This window comes from Otolemur garnettii, unplaced genomic scaffold, assembly GCF_000181295.1.
Source record: "Otolemur garnettii isolate 467f Iridium unplaced genomic scaffold, OtoGar3 scaffold00073, whole genome shotgun sequence".
Classification (NCBI taxonomy): Eukaryota; Metazoa; Chordata; class Mammalia; order Primates; family Galagidae; genus Otolemur; species Otolemur garnettii.
The window spans coordinates 1,277,544-1,296,659 of NW_003852468.1; the positions used below are offsets into that span (position 1 = coordinate 1,277,544).

General features: G+C 40.7%; 1 pseudogene; it reads left to right on the forward strand.

Moving 5' to 3' along the window:
- The first annotated feature begins 10,400 nt into the window (after window positions 1-10,400).
- LOC100964575 lies at window positions 10,401-18,422 on the forward strand (annotated as a pseudogene).
- The last annotated feature ends 694 nt before the right edge of the window (window positions 18,423-19,116 follow it).

Genomic DNA, 19,116 nt, shown 5'->3' on the forward strand with positions numbered 1-19,116 from the left:
GAAGCACATTCTACCCCTAGAATTGTGTTTTTCAACCTTTTTGTTTTATCTCACAGCACACTTGAACCTATAAACTTCCACAGCACACTTAAATTATGTTGATTTAAAAAAGAGTAAAAAAAGAATATACACACTGTGCTTTGAACTTATTTTGAAAATAATTTAATTAATGATGCTGAAAATTTTTTACAGCATACCTAAGATTTCCTCAGGGCACACTGGTTGAAAATCACTGCCCTAGAACACCACGGGGTCCCAGGTATCCCTCAGAGAGGCACTCAACTCTTCAACTCTAAAGGTCCTGAGTAATATGTGAAATTGGATTGGGTTAAGGCCAAGCTGAAACACATGATCAGGTCTTTCACTTGAATCAAAGCCAGTGAAAGGATTCCATTTCCCAGATCTCTATTACAGGTCACTGGAGGCCTCAAGAAGGGGGTGGTGAGCATATAATCAATCAGAACAAATATCACTCAGTGGACAGGACATATACTTAAATAATTTTCACTCTCTGCTAAAACCCAGGCAAGCTCACATTTAAAAAGTGATGTTTTAAAGAAAACATAGGTATAAATCTTTGTGTCTTGGATTAGACACTAGTTTCTTTCTTTCTTTTTAAGAAGTATTTATTATTAGAGAAAGTCCAGAGTCCAGAAAAAGAGGGCTGAACCCAGAGGGGACACAGGGAGAAAGCCCTCTCGGGGTGTAGGTTAGACCCTGGTTTCTTATATATGCACAAGCAACCCCAAAATAAATAAACTGGACTTCATTAAATTGAAAAACTCTCATGATTTAAAGGAACTGAAAAGATAAATCAAATAATGAAACATCTGCAAGTCATATATCTGAGAAGAATCTAGTATCAAGAATATATAAAGAACTCTTATAACTGATCGATAAATGACAACCAATTTAACAGTGGGAAAAAGAGTTTGAATAGACATTTCTCTAAAGGATGCATACAGATGGCCAACAAGCTCATGCAACGATGTCTAACATTATTAGTCATTAGGAAAATATAAACCTAAACAAAAATGAGATACCACCTAACACCCATTAGTATGACTACAAAACAAACAAAACAGAGAACATATGTTGGGGAGATTGTAGAGAAAATGGAATTCTCATGCATTGCTAATGCCTTGGATAGTCTATCGGTTCCTCAAAAAGTTAAATGTACAGGTTCATATGATCCAGCAATTCCACTCCTAGTTATAGAACCAAGTGAATTTAAAATGGTGAAAACATGTTCACTTAAAAACTTCTCCATGAATGTTCATAGCAGCATATGCATGGTGGTTAAAAAGTGGCAACATCTCAAATGTCCATCAATTGACAAATAAAGTGTGGTACACTCTGTAATAGAATATTATTTGGCCATAAAAAGGATTGAGGTGCTGCTATATTCTATGACAAGGATAAACCTCAAAGCATTATGCTAAGTAAAACAAGCCAAATGCAAAATACAAAATTTCCAGGACAAGTAAATCCACAGAGAGAGAAAGTAGATCAGTAGTTGCTACTGATTGCAAGAAGAGGGTAATAGAGAGTGACTGCCAAATAAGTACAGGCATTCTTCTTGGTGTTACAAAAATGTGTTGGAATTAGGTGCTGGCAATGGTTGAAAAACTGGAAATACAGTAGAAGATACTGAATTGCTTTAAAATAGTGAATTTTATGGTATATTAATAATGATACCTCAATAATAACACTAATAATAATATTAAAGCAATGTGCCTTCCCACATTCCTACACTCTATATTTTCATCAAGCAATTGTGTCTCAGATTTAGCCAGTGGCCAGAATATGATGCTGTGTACCTTTGTAAGAAAATATATCAGATGAAAAAATTAAATTCAAAATTCAAAATATGCCAGATGAAAAAATTAAATCCAAAATTCTTTTTGGCAGAAATGAAGTATAGATAAGAGAAATACAAGTGAATTGGAAAATGTGGGAAAAGGTTTGGGGATGCAGGGAGGGAGTCTACCTGAGATCTGACTCCAGTGCTTAGAATAAGCAGACCTGGGTTAGTTACAGACTTTCTGTGCTTGGGTTTCTTCATCAGCAAAACAGGGGAAAGCAATGTCTCCTCACCCACTGATTGTGAAAATCAAAAGCAATAATATATATGAAAAATCATTCCATAAACTGTAAGGTCATGATATCAGTGGGCCCCCAAACTGACTGCACACCTAAGTAATATTAACAAATACATTGCAGGACCCACTGAAGGCCACTGAATCAGAATTGTGGCAATGAGGACTAAGAACTTGTGTTTGCACTAACTTTCCCAGGTGTTTCTTACTATGATCAGTTTGGGGGTAGGAACCACTGAGCTATATAACATTCTCCCAATGGTAAAACATAAAAGCAGAGCAAAGAACAACAAAAAGATTTTCAATCCAGTCTCTAAAACAGCTAAGAAATTGTTAGGGGACTCTAGGAATGAAAGGGACCTGGCTCATTTGGGCCTCATTTTTACTTCCTGGAGTACAGCAGAGACACAAGCCCTTGAGGACATGTGCCTGAGGCACTGACAGTTACTTTGAAACAGTAAAAGCCCTAGTTTTAAGCTTGCTCTCAACAGATATTAAGTTTACCTTTTCTTCATAGTGATGGGACCACTCCTTTCCAGGCCTCTCACCTTACAAAAAAGGAATCATACCACTAAGAATTCGAACTTCAGTAGAAATGTGTAAGTAAGGAAGTAACCTTGATCTTACCATGTTCTGTTAGTGGAATACAACCACTGGTCAACAGTGTTAGGCCAACTCAGAATCACACATCAAACAATATTCCATACAACTGCTCATGGGCCCTGTTCTATTCAGTATATGGAGGAACCAAATGAAAACCAAAAAATAGCATCAAGTTTACAAGGCTTTCCAATTAGATGGTCACGGAGATGTATTCAGGAGATATATATAAATAGCTTTGACCTCTTGATATCTTGAAAAGAGCCCTTTTGGGACTAGAATGATATTTATACATGACAATTATGGAATATAGTGTTTAGTGGCATTAAAAAGCAAACCAACCCACACATGGAGGAGAAACTTAGGAGACAGGGATGTCACTGGTTTTAAGTTTAGTGAAAAGCCAACATACTTCACTAGTAAGAAAATAGAAACCAGCATAACAATGGGATCCAGAAAGAAAATATTGAGACAGGACAGAAAACATTTTTTAAAATGAATTATTTGGGGGTGGAACAAGACAATAGACTACAAGGACCTCTTTGCTGGCCTCTCCCAGAATGGCAAGGGTGAAAAAGAGAACCCAACTATATCTGGCATGAGGAACTAACCTGGAGTCATGGCTCTGGGAGCACAGTAAGGCAGTGGTGGACTGCAGAAGACAACAGGAGACCTGGAGCTGGGAGGACTGATTCAGTAGGCACGTGCCTGAGAGTCCGCAGGGACTAGCTGTCTCCTCACAAAGGTCTGGGAGGAAGGCTATCTGTAGTTTGTGGATCTGCGGGAACTGCGCATTGAGTGGAAAGCCTGGAAGAGTGGGTGGACAAGGAACAGTGTACAGCAACCAGGTATGAACACCCAGTTGAGTGGATTTGCCATCGCATGGCTGCTGGCAGGGAGGTCATATTGGGAAGGTCCTGCCTGACACTGTGGGAAGGGCCTGTGGGTAGGTCTGTTTGCAGGGGCCTGAAGCACAGATGACTCTGCTCTGGCTGCTAAAATCAGGTGTCCATGCTTCAGGCAAGCTGAGTGGCTCCCACGACCCTGGGGAATTGTTTTCAGGGGTCACTATGAGACTTGCCTTCTAAGGATTCTGGAGAGCTTTAAGACCCTAACCTGGTGGGGGCTGAATGCTAAGGGAACGATCAGGTGCTCACTGAAGTCAACTAAGTCAGGAAGACAGGACAAGTCGTCAGAAACTACAAGTCCTCAGAAACTAGAGTAGTTTGTGTTGTCTCCTAAAACCATAGCGCCACCTGGTGTCCAGATAATATATTGCAATATATACTCCTATTATAGTCGCTCACTTCTGCCATATATTTATATAAGTATTTTTTTCTTTTTTTATTTGTTACTGAGGTGATTTCTGTTTTTGGCTATTTGAGCTTATTTTCCTTTTGTTTTGTTCTGTTTTTGCTAATTTGTTTAGTTAGTTCTATTCTTTTATTTTAAAGCCAAAAATATGAAGTTTTTTTCCTGTCTTTTTTTTTAAATAAATTTATTTTCAGGTTAATGTGACAACCAGTCAAAATATTTGATTTTGTTAATTATAGTAAGGTGATAGCACACAAACCCCTCTCCCTCCCTCATTACCATTCCCCCAACTTGAATTGAAATGAGTATTTCACTTACATGGGCATACATCAAGTCTTCTACTACATTCATAGTCTTGAGTACATTGGATAATTGCTTTTCCATTCATGTGACACTTTACAAAGAAGAATGTATTTCACCTCTATCCATGATATTACTGGATGGTTCAATTCTTAATTTCCATTTTCACTTTCCTCAAGAGTAAAGGCTCCTATATTTTTGGTTATGGTATTTCAGCCTCATTTATTCTTTCTCTATTTCACTTTTCTCCTTCTATGTTTTTTTTTGATAGAGACTTTTCTGATTTTCTCATATTTCCCACATAAATTGTTCATACTACAGCTAAGATATCTCCCCCTTTTCTGTTTTTTCTTCTTTCTTTTTTCCATTTCCTTCTCTCTCCTTTATTTGATACAACTATATTTTTTATTTTCTTTATCTATTGTTATTTTTTCCCTCTTTTCTCTGAATGCTGGGGTGGCATGGCATTGGTGTGACTGGGATGTTACAGCAGTGGTCTGGCCCAAGAAGGCCAAGAGATCATGGACTAGGGAGTCCTTTTACCTTTGGCCTTAGGAATACAGTATTGGCAAGACCACACTACTGAATTTTATGTACTCTTTCTTTCTTATTTTTTCTCTTTTATTTACCTTCCTATATTTGGCAGGAGCTCCTGATTTGAGGAACCCACTCAGCCCAGTCTCTCCCCCCAAATCCTTGACCTACAGGCATGGCCTTAGCACCATACCAAACAACACCATTTATTCTGTCATTCTCATTCTCTCTTCCTGTCCTTCTCTCCTGTTTTTCAATTCTTTTCTTTCATCTCCCTTCCTTTTATCTCTTTTTTTCTTTTTATTTCCTTCTTTTTTCTTCTTTTTTAACTCTTCTTTCTTCTGGCTTGCTTTTTACCCTTTTCTTCCTTTTGGCCTTATAACAAGTGGCCACTTTAATACCTGAGCTCTGAGATAAGGTAGTTTAAAGCAAAGGATGTGGTGAGAAGGAAAAAACAGGGCAAGGAGGTCAACAAGAATAAAACACACATGAAGAGGAATCACAAATTCTGACATCATGAAAAACCAAAACAGAGCAACTCCTCCAAGGGATCATGAGGCAGCTACTGTAGAGGACGCCACCTATAATGAATTGTTAGAGTTGACAGAAAGGGAATTTAAAAGATGGATGATGAAGGCAATTAAGTGAATGGACAAGAAAGTAGAAAAACAGAACCAAAAGATGGATAAGAGACATGAGGAATATAGAAAGGATATGGTGGAGCCTGATGATATGAAGGAGACAATCAGGGAATGTAAAGTGCAGTAGAAAGTATCAAAAATAGATTAGACCATGGAGAAGAAAGAATCTCAGAATTAGAGGATAAAGTTCTTGAGTAAACCCAGTAGTTAAAGAGGTAGAAGAGAGAGAAAGCAGAACAGTCACTCAGATAACTTATGGACTTTACAAAGCATTCAAACATATGAATAATAGAGATCTCTGCAGGGGAAGAAGATCATCCCAAAGGAATGGAAGCCCTACTGGAGACAATCATAAATAAAATCCTCCCAAATTTCTCTAAAGATTCCAACACTTCTTTACAGGAATATTGAAAACTGGGTCATTTTAATGCAAACAGAGGTTCTCCAAGACATATTGTGATGAACCTGTCTAAAGTCAAGCCAAAAAGAGGAAATTCTGCAAGCTGCCAGGTTCTGACAGAACTGGGAAGAACCTCTAAACAGAAACTAAACAAAGATGCAAAGGACTTAAAAGTGACCCTAGAACAAATGGGCTTAATAGACATATACAGAATACACCATCCCAAAGCTAAAGAATATACATTTTTCTCATTAGCCCATGGATCATACTCTAAAATAGATTATATCATAGTATACAAATCAAACCTTTTAACAAATTTAAGAGAATAGAAATTATAGAATGTACCTTCTCAGACCACAAGGCAATAAAGGTGGAACTCAACTCCAACAAAAGCATTCATCCCCATACAAAGGCATGGAAACTAAACAACCTCATGCTGAATGGCAGTTGGGTCCTGGAAGAGATAAAGGAGGAAATTGTCAAATTCCTCAAATATGACAACAATGAATCTATAAATTCCCCAAACCTGTGGAATAAAGCAAAAGCAGTCTTAGGAAAGAAATTTATCACATTAGATGCTTACATTTACATCTGAAAAGGAGAAAGAGAGCGCATCAACAAACTCATGAACCAACTTATGGAAATGAAAAAAGAAGAACAATCTAATCCCCAATCCAGAAGAAAAGAAATAATCAAAATTAAATCAGAGGTGAATTAAATTGAAAACAAAAGAATCATTCAGAAAATTAATGAAACAAAAAGTTGGTTTTTCAAAAAAAAAAAAAGAAAGAAAGAAATTGATAAACCATTGGCCATGTTAACTAGAAACAGAAAAGTAAAATCTCTAGTAATCTCAATCAGGAATGATAAAGGGGAAATAATAACAGATGTCACAGAGGTACAAGAAATTATCTGTGAATATTACAAGAAACTTTACACCCAGAAATTTGACAATATATAGTATAGATCAATACCTGGAATCACACCCTCTCCCTAGACTTAATCAAGAAGAAATAGAATTATTTAACAGACCAATTTAATGCACTGAGATCAAAGAAAAAATAAAAAATCGCCCAACAAAAAAATCCCCATGTTCAGATAGCTTCACAACAGAATTCTATCAAACCTTCAAAGAAGAGCTTATACTGCAGAAATTATTCCAAAAAATTGAGAAGGAAGGTATCCTCCCCAACATGTTCCATGAACCAAACATCACCCTGAGACCAAAACCAGGAAAATAACCAACTAAAAAAGAGAATTTCAGACCAATTTCACTAATGAATATAGATACCAAAATTCTCAATAAAATCCTAGCCAATAGATTACAGCTACACGTTAAAAAAAATTATACATCACAATCAAGTAGGTTTCATCCCAGGGATACAAGGCCAGTTTAACGTACACAAATCCATAAATGTAATTCATCATAACAACAGAAGCAAAACCAAAGACCATATGATCTTCTCAATAGATGCAGAAAAAACAGTTGATAAAATTCAGCATCCTTTTCTAATAGGAACACTTAAGAATATAGGCATAAGTGGCACATTTCTCAAAGTGATTGCAGCCATATACAACAAACACATAGCTAATATCATACTGAATGGAGTAAAACTGAAAGCTTTTCCACTTAGAACTGGAACCTGACAAGGATGTTCTCCATCACCACTACTTTTCAACATAGTGCTGGAAGTTCTAGCAAATGCAATCAGGCAAGAGAAAGAAATAAAGGGTATCCAAATGGGGGCAGAGGAGGTGAAACTCTTACTCTTTGCCAATGATATGATCTTATACTTGGGGAACCCCATAGACTCAACCCCAAGACTCTTGGAAGTGATAAAAAAAAATACACCAATGTCTCAGGATGTAAAATCGATGTTCACAAATCAGTAGCCTTTGTATATGCCAACAACAGCCAAGTTGAGAAGTTAATCAAGAACACAATTCCCTTCATCATAGCTTCACAAAATGAAATACCTGGGAATATACATAACAAAAGAGGTGAAGGACCTCTACAAAGAAAATTATGAAACCCTAAGAAAAGAAATAGCAGAATATATTAACAAATGGAAGAATAGACCATGCTCATAGCTAGGAAGAATCAACATTGTCAAAATGTTTACACTTCCCAAAGAAATCTACAGATTCAATGCAATCCCCATTAAAATACCAACATCATACTTTCAAGATTTGGAGAAAAATAATTCTTCATTTTGTATTGAATCAGAAAAAAACCAAGGCAATTATTAGTAATGAAAACAAAGCCAGGGAAGTCACCAGATTTTAGGATATATTACAAGTCCATAGTGATTAAAATAGCATGGTATTGGCACCAAAATAGAGACATAAACATTCGGAATTGAATAGAAAACCATGAGATGAAACTAACATTTTATAGCCACTTGATCTTTGATAAGCCAAACAAGAGCACACACTGGGGAAAAGACTCCCTATTCAATAAATGGTGCTGGGAAAACTGTATATCTACCTATAAAGGACTGAAACTGGACGTGCACCTTTCTCCACTCACAAAAATTGATTCAAGATGGATAAAAGATTTAAATCTAAGCCATGAAACAATAAAAATCCTGAACGTGTGGGAAAACCACTTGAAGATATTGGCCTGGGAAAAGATTTTATGAAGAAGACTTCCATTGCAATTGCAACAACAAAAATAAGTAAATGAGATTTAATTAAACGGAAAAGCTTCTGTTCAGCTAAACAGACAATAATCAAAGCAAATAGACAACCTTCAGAGGAGGGAAAAGATATTTGCATATTATGAATTGGACAAAGCCTTGATAACTGGGATCTACAAAGAACTCAAATTAATCAATAAAAAAGAGCTAACAATTCCATAGATCATTTGGCCAGAGATATGAATAGCACCTTTTTTGAGGAAGACAGATGAATGGCTAGCAAACATATGAAAAAAGCTCATTGTCCCTAATCATCAAATAAATGATCAAAATCACCCTGAGATAACACTTGACCCTAATAGGACTAGCCGACATCACAAAGTCCCAAAGCTGTGGGTGTGGATGTGAAGAGAGGGGAACACATCTACACTGTTGGTGGGACTGCAAACTAATACAGCCTCTTTGGAAAAAAGTATGGAGAATCCTTAAAGATCTCAAATTAATCTCCCATTTGACTCTGCAATTCCACTACTAGGCATCTACCTGGAAGAAAAAAATTATTTTATCATAAGGACATTTGCACTAGAATGATTATTGCAGCTCAATTTACAATCACCAAGACATGGAAACAACCTAAATGCCCATCAACTGAGGAATGGATTAACACATTGTGGTACAAGCACACCATGGAATACTATCCAGCCATAAAGAGATGGTGACGTCACATCTTTTGTAATATTCAGGATAGAGGTGAAACACATTCTTCTTAGTCAAGTGTCACAAGAATGACAAAGCAATTATCCAATGTACTCAATACTGATATGAGGCCAGTAGATGATCTGATGCTTGCCCATGTAGGAGAAAAACTGGTTTCAATTCTCACTGGGGGGTGGGATAAAGAGGGAGAGAGAGGGGTTTGGGACGATCTCACTGAAAGGGCGTGGGATGGGGGTGTTTGGCACACCTTTGTGTGTGGGACATAACCATAAGATGGACTCTACTTAACAAAATCAAATATTTTGACCTGCTTGTTTGTGCCCTCACATTAACCTGAAATAAATTTAATTTTAAAAAAAAAGATGAAAATATAAGAAAAAAATTAAAAATAAAATGAATTCATTCACTTAGAAATAAATATATTCTGTTTTGGTCCTACACTTTTTAGTGGATACAGAAAAAACTGTAGAAGTCTCAAGAGCATCATGGCCATCTAAACATTTGAGATTTTCACTGTGGAAAAAGCCCTAACGTCTGTTTTAACATAAGGAGAAGGTGGGGTGATTTTGTGCAACCATTACAAAAATAAAGTATGATAGGCAACTACTTCTGCCTTGGTGATTTAACAGAAATAAAAATGAACAATGTGAAATAGACCAAAGTTTACAGGGAAAGGGATGGGTCTGTGGCATCAGCACAAGTCACTCTGGAGAGTGGCCGGTTAGGGGGTGTCCCCATTGGTGATGACCTCAGGGAGGAACAGAAGGCCTAGCCCAGGCAACCGGAAGGCGGGCGCGCCCAAGACCCCGTGGCACACCCCCACCTTCTAAATCTGTTACTGGAAGCCCAGACCGTTAAGCGGCGCCGCAAGCTCCACCTCCCCCACTTCAGTCAGAGTTTGAGCTATAGGCAGGGGACTCGGCTCTCATCGCCGTCATACTGAACCTTTTTTTCCCCTTTCTCTTTTTCTTTTTTCAGTTAGGGACTGTCAAGCACTCTGGGGTGTTGGTCAAGTTTTTCTCAGCAATAAGTTAAGAATCAGAGTGTTTGTCATCCCTCGGTCCTGATGAAACCTATTTGATTTCATTTGTTTTTCACCCGCCAGCGTGTCTGGGTTTCTTCTCGCTAGTCCCTGGCTGTTCCTCTTCTGCCACACATGTCAGAGTGGCTGGAGCTCTCAGCCCTTTGTCCAGTCAGAGGGCAGAGATGGACAGCCTGGAAATCAACAAGGAATTGCGCTGTCAGCCGGCAGACAGCCAACAGCAGCTCCGGGACCGCGGGGACAAAGTGCTCACCTCTGAAGCTGCTGCCTCCTTCCTGGGCAACCAGCTGCAGAAATACAGTAAGTTCTGTGGGTTCCCTGGCCTCTAAGTGGTGGCTGAATGTCTTCTCTCTGAGAAAAGAAGCATTCTCTAGACTCGATTGTCCTCTTCCTATTGTCAAAATAAATGCCATCTTGACTGTACTTCTGGAATGGTTAAAGTGGGTATTTTAACCTCATTTTGCTGACGACGGAAAAACTGAGGCACAAAGAGTTTAGCAACTTTTCCAAGTTTGCAGTGAAGTGTAGGCTGGGGCTTGGGTTAAAATCCCATTTATTGATTCCTGGTGTAGATACTGAACTTCCTGTTTTCATCAGAAACAGGTTAAACAGTTTTTACGAGGATCCTCTCTGTATCACGTAAGACTCTACCAAAAAAAAAAAAAAAATCCTGCAGACAAGTAGCATTTAGTCTGTGATGTAAATTTCTGGAACTAAAGAACTTCCATTCAATTTTAACTGGAAAATCAAACCCCTGACCCTCTCAATGCTGGGAGCCACTTGATGTCCGGGTAGGTTCTTGGTTTCACACAAAAAAGAATTCAGGAGCCGGCAACAGTATAAAGTGAAAGTAAATTTTATTCAAATCTACTACACAGAGGCAAGTTCCCCCTGTAGAGGAAAACTGGCCCCATGGTTCCTTTAGCTCCTCTATTTAACCAATCATTTAATTATAGGGTAAAGAAAGGGAGGAATATTTGTTATTTCTTGGAAAGAAATGCTTTCTGGATTTAGGGTGATGCCCTCTTTTTGAATAAGTATGATCAAATGGAAAGTATCAGGGTGTCAGGTGCATGGGTGGTGGGAGGTTTGCTTAGAAACCAGTGAGGTAATGAGTTGCGTAATGAAACCGTAAAGTCATGGGCCGTTATTCCTCCGCCATCTTGGTTCTAACTGGTTGGAACTTGTCCTGCCCTGTTTTGATCAGGTCAGTTGGAAACTTTGTTTCAAGACTTCCTGACTCAGCCTGCCTAAAGCCATGCCTGTCTTTTCCCTGTCTCAAATTCAAACTTCTCCAGGATATGAACTAACACTCAGCTTACACGAGAGAAAAATTCAACTTAATTCAAGTTGGGGGGGAGGGGCGAGATTGGCGGGCTCCTATCTAATGGGCACACCTCTTGGACACGGGACACAACTAGTACAGGGAGGGACCTTACCTAACAAACACAGTCATTGGAACCTTGTCGTTTGTACCCTCATATTAATCTGAAATTAAAAAAAAATTCAAGCTTCTGTGAAGGTCAAATAGGAAAGCACTGAGCTGGATACTCTGGGGAAGGTATCACAACATCTGCTTTAAAGGTTAATGAGGAGTATGCTTCTAACAGAAACTGTGACCTCTATAGGTGACACCACCACCTGGTGAGAAAGAAGTCCTGCTTCCTGGAACAGACTCTTTTCCCCGGGAGCAGCAGAGCGAGCACCCAGGGCTGTTCAGAGCGGTGTGTACAGCGGGCACCCTGGGCGGACTCCTGGGCTCCGGAGGCTTGTCTTCTCTGTGCCAGTTTCCTGCTCTGTTAATTTGGAGCTATCATAGTACCTACCTTTTTAAATATCTGCTATGAATTATGTGACATACTTCTTGTAAATCTCTTAGTTCTTCTATTGCCAATTTAACACAAACTTTATTAGTATTTGGATTATTTCCTTCATGGCTTTATGGTCTTGTCTTACATTTTACACAATTGCATTCACATATGATTTTTTTCTTTTTTTAAATCTTTGTGGTAAAGTGCTTACAATTTCCAGCACAAGGGACCCATCAGTCCTGTCATCCTCAAGGCCTTCCCAGCTGCACAGGAAATTGCTCCTTGCTGCTCCACCACAGGGTTTTACATAGCAGGCTGCAAGCTTGGGAAATGACTGGTAATTCAAAGTCAGGTTCTACACCAGTGTTTTTCAATCTTTTTTTTTTTTATCTCATAGCACACTTCCACAGCACACTTCTGTTTAACCAAAATAAGTAAAAGAAAGAATATACTTACTGTGCTTTGAATTTCTTTTGAAAACAATTTAATTAATGATCTTTAAAAATGTTTGCGGCATACCTAAGAATCCTCTCATGGCGCACCTGTGTCCTGTGCACATCAGTTGAAAATCACTGCGGTAGATAATGTGAATTCAGACTCTACCAAATGCAGTACAATCATCTGGTGAAGTTACTTCCTGTAAGAGAATTATCAGTGCTACATAGTTGGAAAATTGAGGAAATACGTATTTGAAAATCCCCAAATAGAGCCTGGTGCTGGGGATACTTTTGTCCCAGGATGGGCCCTGCCTCCTTCCCTGTGGGCAGTGACCTCAGCAGCATGGCCAGCTTTCACTATGGCAGGTGCGTCTGTCTTTTCTCAGTGTGAAGAGTGCAGAGACATCATGGAGTCCATGCTGGGTGAGAAGCCAAATTTCGAAGTGGAGGAGCAGGCAGAGACGTTGACACTAGCTAAAAAGCTCAGGTAAGGGGGCTGTGGGGGGTGTGAGAATTCCTGAGAGGGGAAAGCTCAGCCGAGACAATAGAGCTCACCCGGGCCAGGAGGAGGTAGGAGTTGACATGGCAGCCATGTGTCTCACAAATACTTATAAAACAAGTATAACAAAAATAATGGTAAGTTATGCAGTTTTTACACAGAGCTATGTGTTGTTTCCAAAACACCTAATTATGAAAGTGAAATTCACGTGAGATTAACCAAGGAAAAGCAAATAGGTCAACATTTGAGGATACTCAAAATGGAGAGCAGCCACCACCACATTTTCTCTGACCACAATCACCTCCCTCCTGACTGACTGTGGCTTCTGATTCTTTCACCTAAAGAATGTGGTCTTCTTGAACCTGTCGTCTTCTGTTCTTCCACTTAGCCACTTAGCCCATTTCCACTTAGCCCTGGCTGGACCGGGTCACATGCCTGTGTGTGGCTTTGTGCACCTTGCACTCAGTATATTTGCATGTGGAGATGGCTGGCCAAAGCGAGGAAACAAAGGGACATCTTTGTGAATCTGATTAGGAACTGATGCAGTTTTGTTTGCAGAAGAAAAACAGGAACGGAGTGTGGAATCTTAAGGAGCACGCTCCAATACTGGCAAGGCCTTTCGTTTTACCACTAGCATTTCACCAAGCATGTGATGAAATTATGCTTGAAGGGGTCCTTAACAATACGTGCACAGAAATCTCTGCTGCAATGCTTAGAACTCATCACTCATCCCTCTCTCTCACAAGTTTTCTCTACTCTCTTATCTTAGGAAATACAGTGTCATAATTCACATTCAGGAGCAGAAGGTGACCCTGTTAAAAGAGCAGTTATGGGAGGAAAGAGATGTCTCCTCCTTACTCAACAACATGTTGGGGCTTTCCTCAGCTACAATGACAGCTGCCAGGCGCAGAGCCTCCGAGAGCAACTGATTGAGGGGCACAGGCTGGCAGAGCACCTCTCTGCACACTCAGCCCAGGTAAGGTGGTCACAGACCCCGATTACGCAATGTCCCAGGCTTATGAGAGACTCCAGAGTGCCATACCTCTCAATGACAGTAAGCCAGTGACTTTTCTTTCCACTAAATATTGTGGTTGTGACCTGACCAGAAATGGATGGATAGGAACTGAGATGCGAAACCAATGGGGTTGGTGGTCATGGTATTTCAGATATATCCTTCTTCTATGATGGAGCATGGTTGTTGGAGCAGGAGGCAGGATCTACCCAGTTTTAAAGTACAGGAAGGAGGATGTGACAGGAGGCAGCCTATTAGAGTGAAGAGAGCCCTGGGCTCAGAATGGAATTTCTCAGGCTCTACCCTAAAGCACTGTCTTTAGTAACTGGGGAAGAGTGATTAATTCACCCTTACTGAATTTCTATCGTCCTGTCAGGAAAAAGGATCAAATACTGTCTTTAACAGTAGATGTACCATTCAAATGTAGGAATATTGATAAATGTATTTCAAAGAGTATACTGCTCCTTGCTCTGTGGTGTTAAGATACTTGAAATAGTGGTGCTTGGTGGTAGAAATGTGGTTTATACTGGAACCCTTTCCATGGAGAGAATTTCCCTCGATAACATAGCAGAAGTCAAGTTGGAGTGCCCATAAAGTTCCCTAATGTATGGGGGGGCTGTGGGACAGGATTGTCTGCTGCTTAGAGAAAGAAGTGGGTTCTCAATGACAGCTATTAGGGGACATAAAGCCTATGCCTGGGGGTCAGATCTGTGGCACAACTAGAGACAGAGCTGCAGAAACCCAGAGAGAAGTTCACAAACACCATTAAGATGGGAGGAAAAGGTGTTTTTTATTTGGCCATTTTGAAGATAAGCATGCCGGGGTGGTGAGCAAAGGCACATTGTTGGATGCATTAGGAAACCATCCAGGACATTTTCATTAAAGACAAAACAGGAGGAGTTTCATTACGATACTGACTCACATGTAGACAGTTATATCTCAGTGCACATATAGGTCACTGAGTTTGTAGTGTGTGAAGTGGGAAATAGCAGAGTGAACACTTGTGTATTTGCAGAAAATCATGTGGGTGAGGAGGTTGAACAAGCATAACACCTGCTTACCCCCGGGTAACAGTGAAGAATCAGAAGCTGGTAATGGATGTGTAAGACATGGAGGAGGTCTCAGAAAGAACCTATAATGAGGTGAAGGTGATGACAGATTCCAGGTGCAAGGATTAACAACATCACAGATTTTATTGATTTAATGTGCTCACTCAGCAATGAAATCGCCCAGTTAGCACAGTTACCTGTTGTGTTACTTGTAAGAATGACCCAAGATGAACTCACCAGCCTCAGGGTTTTCCTGAACACACAGAGAACACCTGTTTTCTCTCTTCATGAAAACCAGGAGGAGACGCATATCTGCTTTCTCAGTAGTTATCTTTAGGTTCTTGTTAGGAAAGATAAATAGTAGTGGTAACAAGCAGAGAAATTAGGGCATAACTAGCAAAGCTAAACACCAAGAAAGGTACCTAGACAACAAATTCAATTTTCGTGTCACAATATTAAAAGAGGCTTCAATGTGGACGTGGAGAGAAGGGAACACTTTTACACTGTTGGTGGGACTGCAAACTAATACAGCCTCTTTGGAGAGAATTATGGAGAATCCGCAAAGATCTCAAATTAGAACTCCCATTTGATCCTGCAATCCCACTGCAAGGCACCCTCAAGAAAAAAAAAATCATTTTATCATAGGGACTAGAATGATTATCACAGCTCAATTTACAATTGCCAAGATGTGGGAGCAACCCAAGTACCCATCAACCCAGGAATGGATTAACAAACTGTGGTATATGTATACCATGGAATACTATTCAGCCATAAAAAGATGGAGACTTCACATCTTTTGTATTAACTGGATATAGTTGAAACAGTCTTATTAGCAAAGTATCTTAAGAATGGAAAAGCAACTATCCAAGCTACTCATTACTAATATGAAGCCAATAGATTATCTAATACATGCCCACATAAGAGAAAAACTCAATTCAAGTTCGGGGGAGGCAGGAGGGGATCTGTATGCTCCTACTTAACGGGCACACTGTAAGGGCATATGGCACACCTGTTGGGTGCAGGACACAGCTATAAAAGAGACTCTACCTAAAAAATGCAAACACTGTAACCTATCCATTTGTACCCTCACATTAACCTGAAATAACAAGAATAAAATGGGTGGCACCTGTGGCTCAGTGAGTGGGGCACCAGCCCCACATGCCGAGGGTGGTGGGTTCAAACCCGGCCCCAGCCAAACTGCAACAAAAAAAATAGCCAGGCATTGTGGCCAGCGCCTGTAGTCCCAGCTACTCGGGAGGCTGAGGCAGTAGATTCGCCTAAGCCAAGAGCTGAAAGTTGCTGTGAGTTGTGATGCCATGGCATTCTACTGAGGGTGACAAAGTGAGACTCTGTCTTTAAAAAAAAAAAAAAAGACATAGAAACCACACCATCTCTGGAGTGTACCATCACTCTAGGGACCGTATCCTCTTGGCCACAGTATGTGAAACCCAACCCAACTCAGACACGTGGTGGAGCACCTGCTGCAGTTCTCCCTGTGTGCTGCGCGTTGAGACTGTGCTGTGCAGGTGTGGTTGAGTCTCCTTCCCCAGGGACTTCTGTATTTCTCATGCAGTGAGCACCAACTGTTTCCTTCCTCTCTGGTCCCCATGACAGCCACACACATTCCCCCCTCCCCACCTTTGCTTTCTGAGGTCACTCTCATGACACCTACCAAACTCCCTGGTGTCTCATCCCTCTTGGTGTAATCTCTTGTCATCCTCCCCACCCCGGCTCATCAGGAGCTGCAGGAGGTGGAGGGAGGGAGGCCTGGATTCACTGGAGGAGCATCTTTCACTCTTTGAATTTGCCCCAGCCTGACTAGGACCAGCCTTACAGCAGCTCCCAAATTCCCATTTGGGGAAGAAGTCACTGCGCTCTGGGTGTAGACAGTGAACCTTGCCACCATGATGAGGAAGAAGTAGCAATATTCTTCCAGTGGCCTATGCTTGTGTCTAGGCTTAGTAAGGTCTATTCCAAAGGCAGGCCCTGCAGACGTATTGGATGGAATCAGAAGTGGAATGTTAAACAGATGTCAGGTGGGTCAGGGCACTTCCCTCTCTTCCTCAGCCTATGCCGTGCCTTTGTCTCCCTGGCCCCACTGTCAGGTTATTGGACCCCAGGCAGCTGTGATAAGCTCATACTTGCCTGTATACAGGAGGTATACAATTGATGTCTATCAAATCTACTCATGTGGATCTAATGTCTCTTGCCACTTGCAATCATGTAATTCATGTTTCTGCACAATATCCACGAAGTCTCTAGGCCTGTCCCAGACCACCAGCAGCCTTGCCTATATATTTGGAGATGCTGTCACCCTGGTTTCACTGCTGTCAGCCCCAGTCTCTATCTCCTAAATTGGCTTTTCTTAGCTAAGCAGTCAGCTTAAATTGAGCACATGCACACATCTGCATTTATCTTGCTTTTCATGAAGCAAGACTGGGCCTTTATATGAGCAATGTTTCTGTGAAACACCACAGATTCATTTTGGGTTAGGGTTTATAGAATTCTTCCACCAGTCCAGTAATGTTTGTAAGTTTCTTTAATCACTCAACAACTGTGATACCCAATGAGAGAACTCTATTTCAGCAACACTTCTAGGCCAGTTCCTGAAGATTTCAGGGAAAAGTTTGTTTACCTGTTCGCAAGACAGGTCAGAGGATGTAAGATTATGATCGACTAGTTGAGGGATATTTTGCCCCAGAGGTCCGGATAGCAGGCTCATCTACTCCTGGCAGGATTGAACCCGTGGCATCTCAGAGTCATTCCGACAGAGGCCACAGCATAAGCCTGAGCACGTTTGTGTCTTGCTGCTGTGATCAGACCCTGATTTGGTCATACGTATATGTGATTTGCTTAATGTGTGACCTGCTTTTCTGAATTTATTTGCAGACAATCAAAATCATCATGAGGAAGAAGGAAGACATCAACCAGTGTCCCCCAGTAACTCTGAAAAGTCATGGACTGTTAATTCAACGGTGACACTTAGAGACTGAAGACCAGGGGAAAATGAAGTGTGCTGACTGTAATTGTTTCACTCAGTCAGCCAGCCACAAATTATCCTTTCTAACAATGTGGGCTTTTTCACGGAGATGCTTGCCTAGATTTTAATTCTTCAATCTCTTCACCTGACTCATCCCGACTTCAACTTTGGTTAGCTGGCCCAGGTGATCTAACCAAACCAAGGTTTCCTGATATCACTTGTTTTCTCCCATGTGTTGAAATCCAGGGTGAGATGCCCATTTGTTTTCTTTCTCTTTGGCGTCAGTATATGGGCAAATATTTCATTGCTAGAGAAAGAATATGAAAACAAACAAAAAAAAAAACCCCTTTCCTGTCAAAATATTAAAAATAAATGACACACTAAAAACATAAGATCTGGGAATTTGGAATGTGTCAAGAGTTCTGTTTTTTGGATGTGGCATGTGAAATTCAACACAATTTGTGTGAGAGCGCTGACACCTTGCTCTAGGCCCCTGTGGGTGCTGTGAGACTGGTTGTGTCACACAGGGAGAGTTGAACGTCCTGCACCAGCTGGTTCTGTCACAGGTGCACTGCACACTGGCAGCTGGCTGTCACTCCACTCCCAGGCAGGCACACACCCCGCTGCATGGAGAGGGCAGCTCTTCCCATTTTGAGGGGACTGCTGCTTTTCTTTCTGTAACTACTGCCTTTTGTCTGCCGTAGTATCAGCTGGGACACTGTGGTGTCTAATCCCTCTTGGTTTTAATCCCTTGTCATCCTGTCCCACCTGGCTCATCAGAAAGTGGAGCAGTTGGAAGGAAATGCTACAGGACTCACTGGATGAAAGTTTTTTGACCTGTTTGTTCACTGTGCTCTGTCTGACTCTTGCCAGCCTTGTGGAGGTGCCTCCTTGGTATTCAATGAACAGGAAGTGTGCTCTGCTCAGGAAGCAGCCAATGAATCTCTAATTCTAAAAGGAATGAAGCCACAATTGGCTGTTCAGATAGAATCCACATTTTTCATGTTCCTCAGTCTGTCCAGACTGAGAGATGTCATACCTT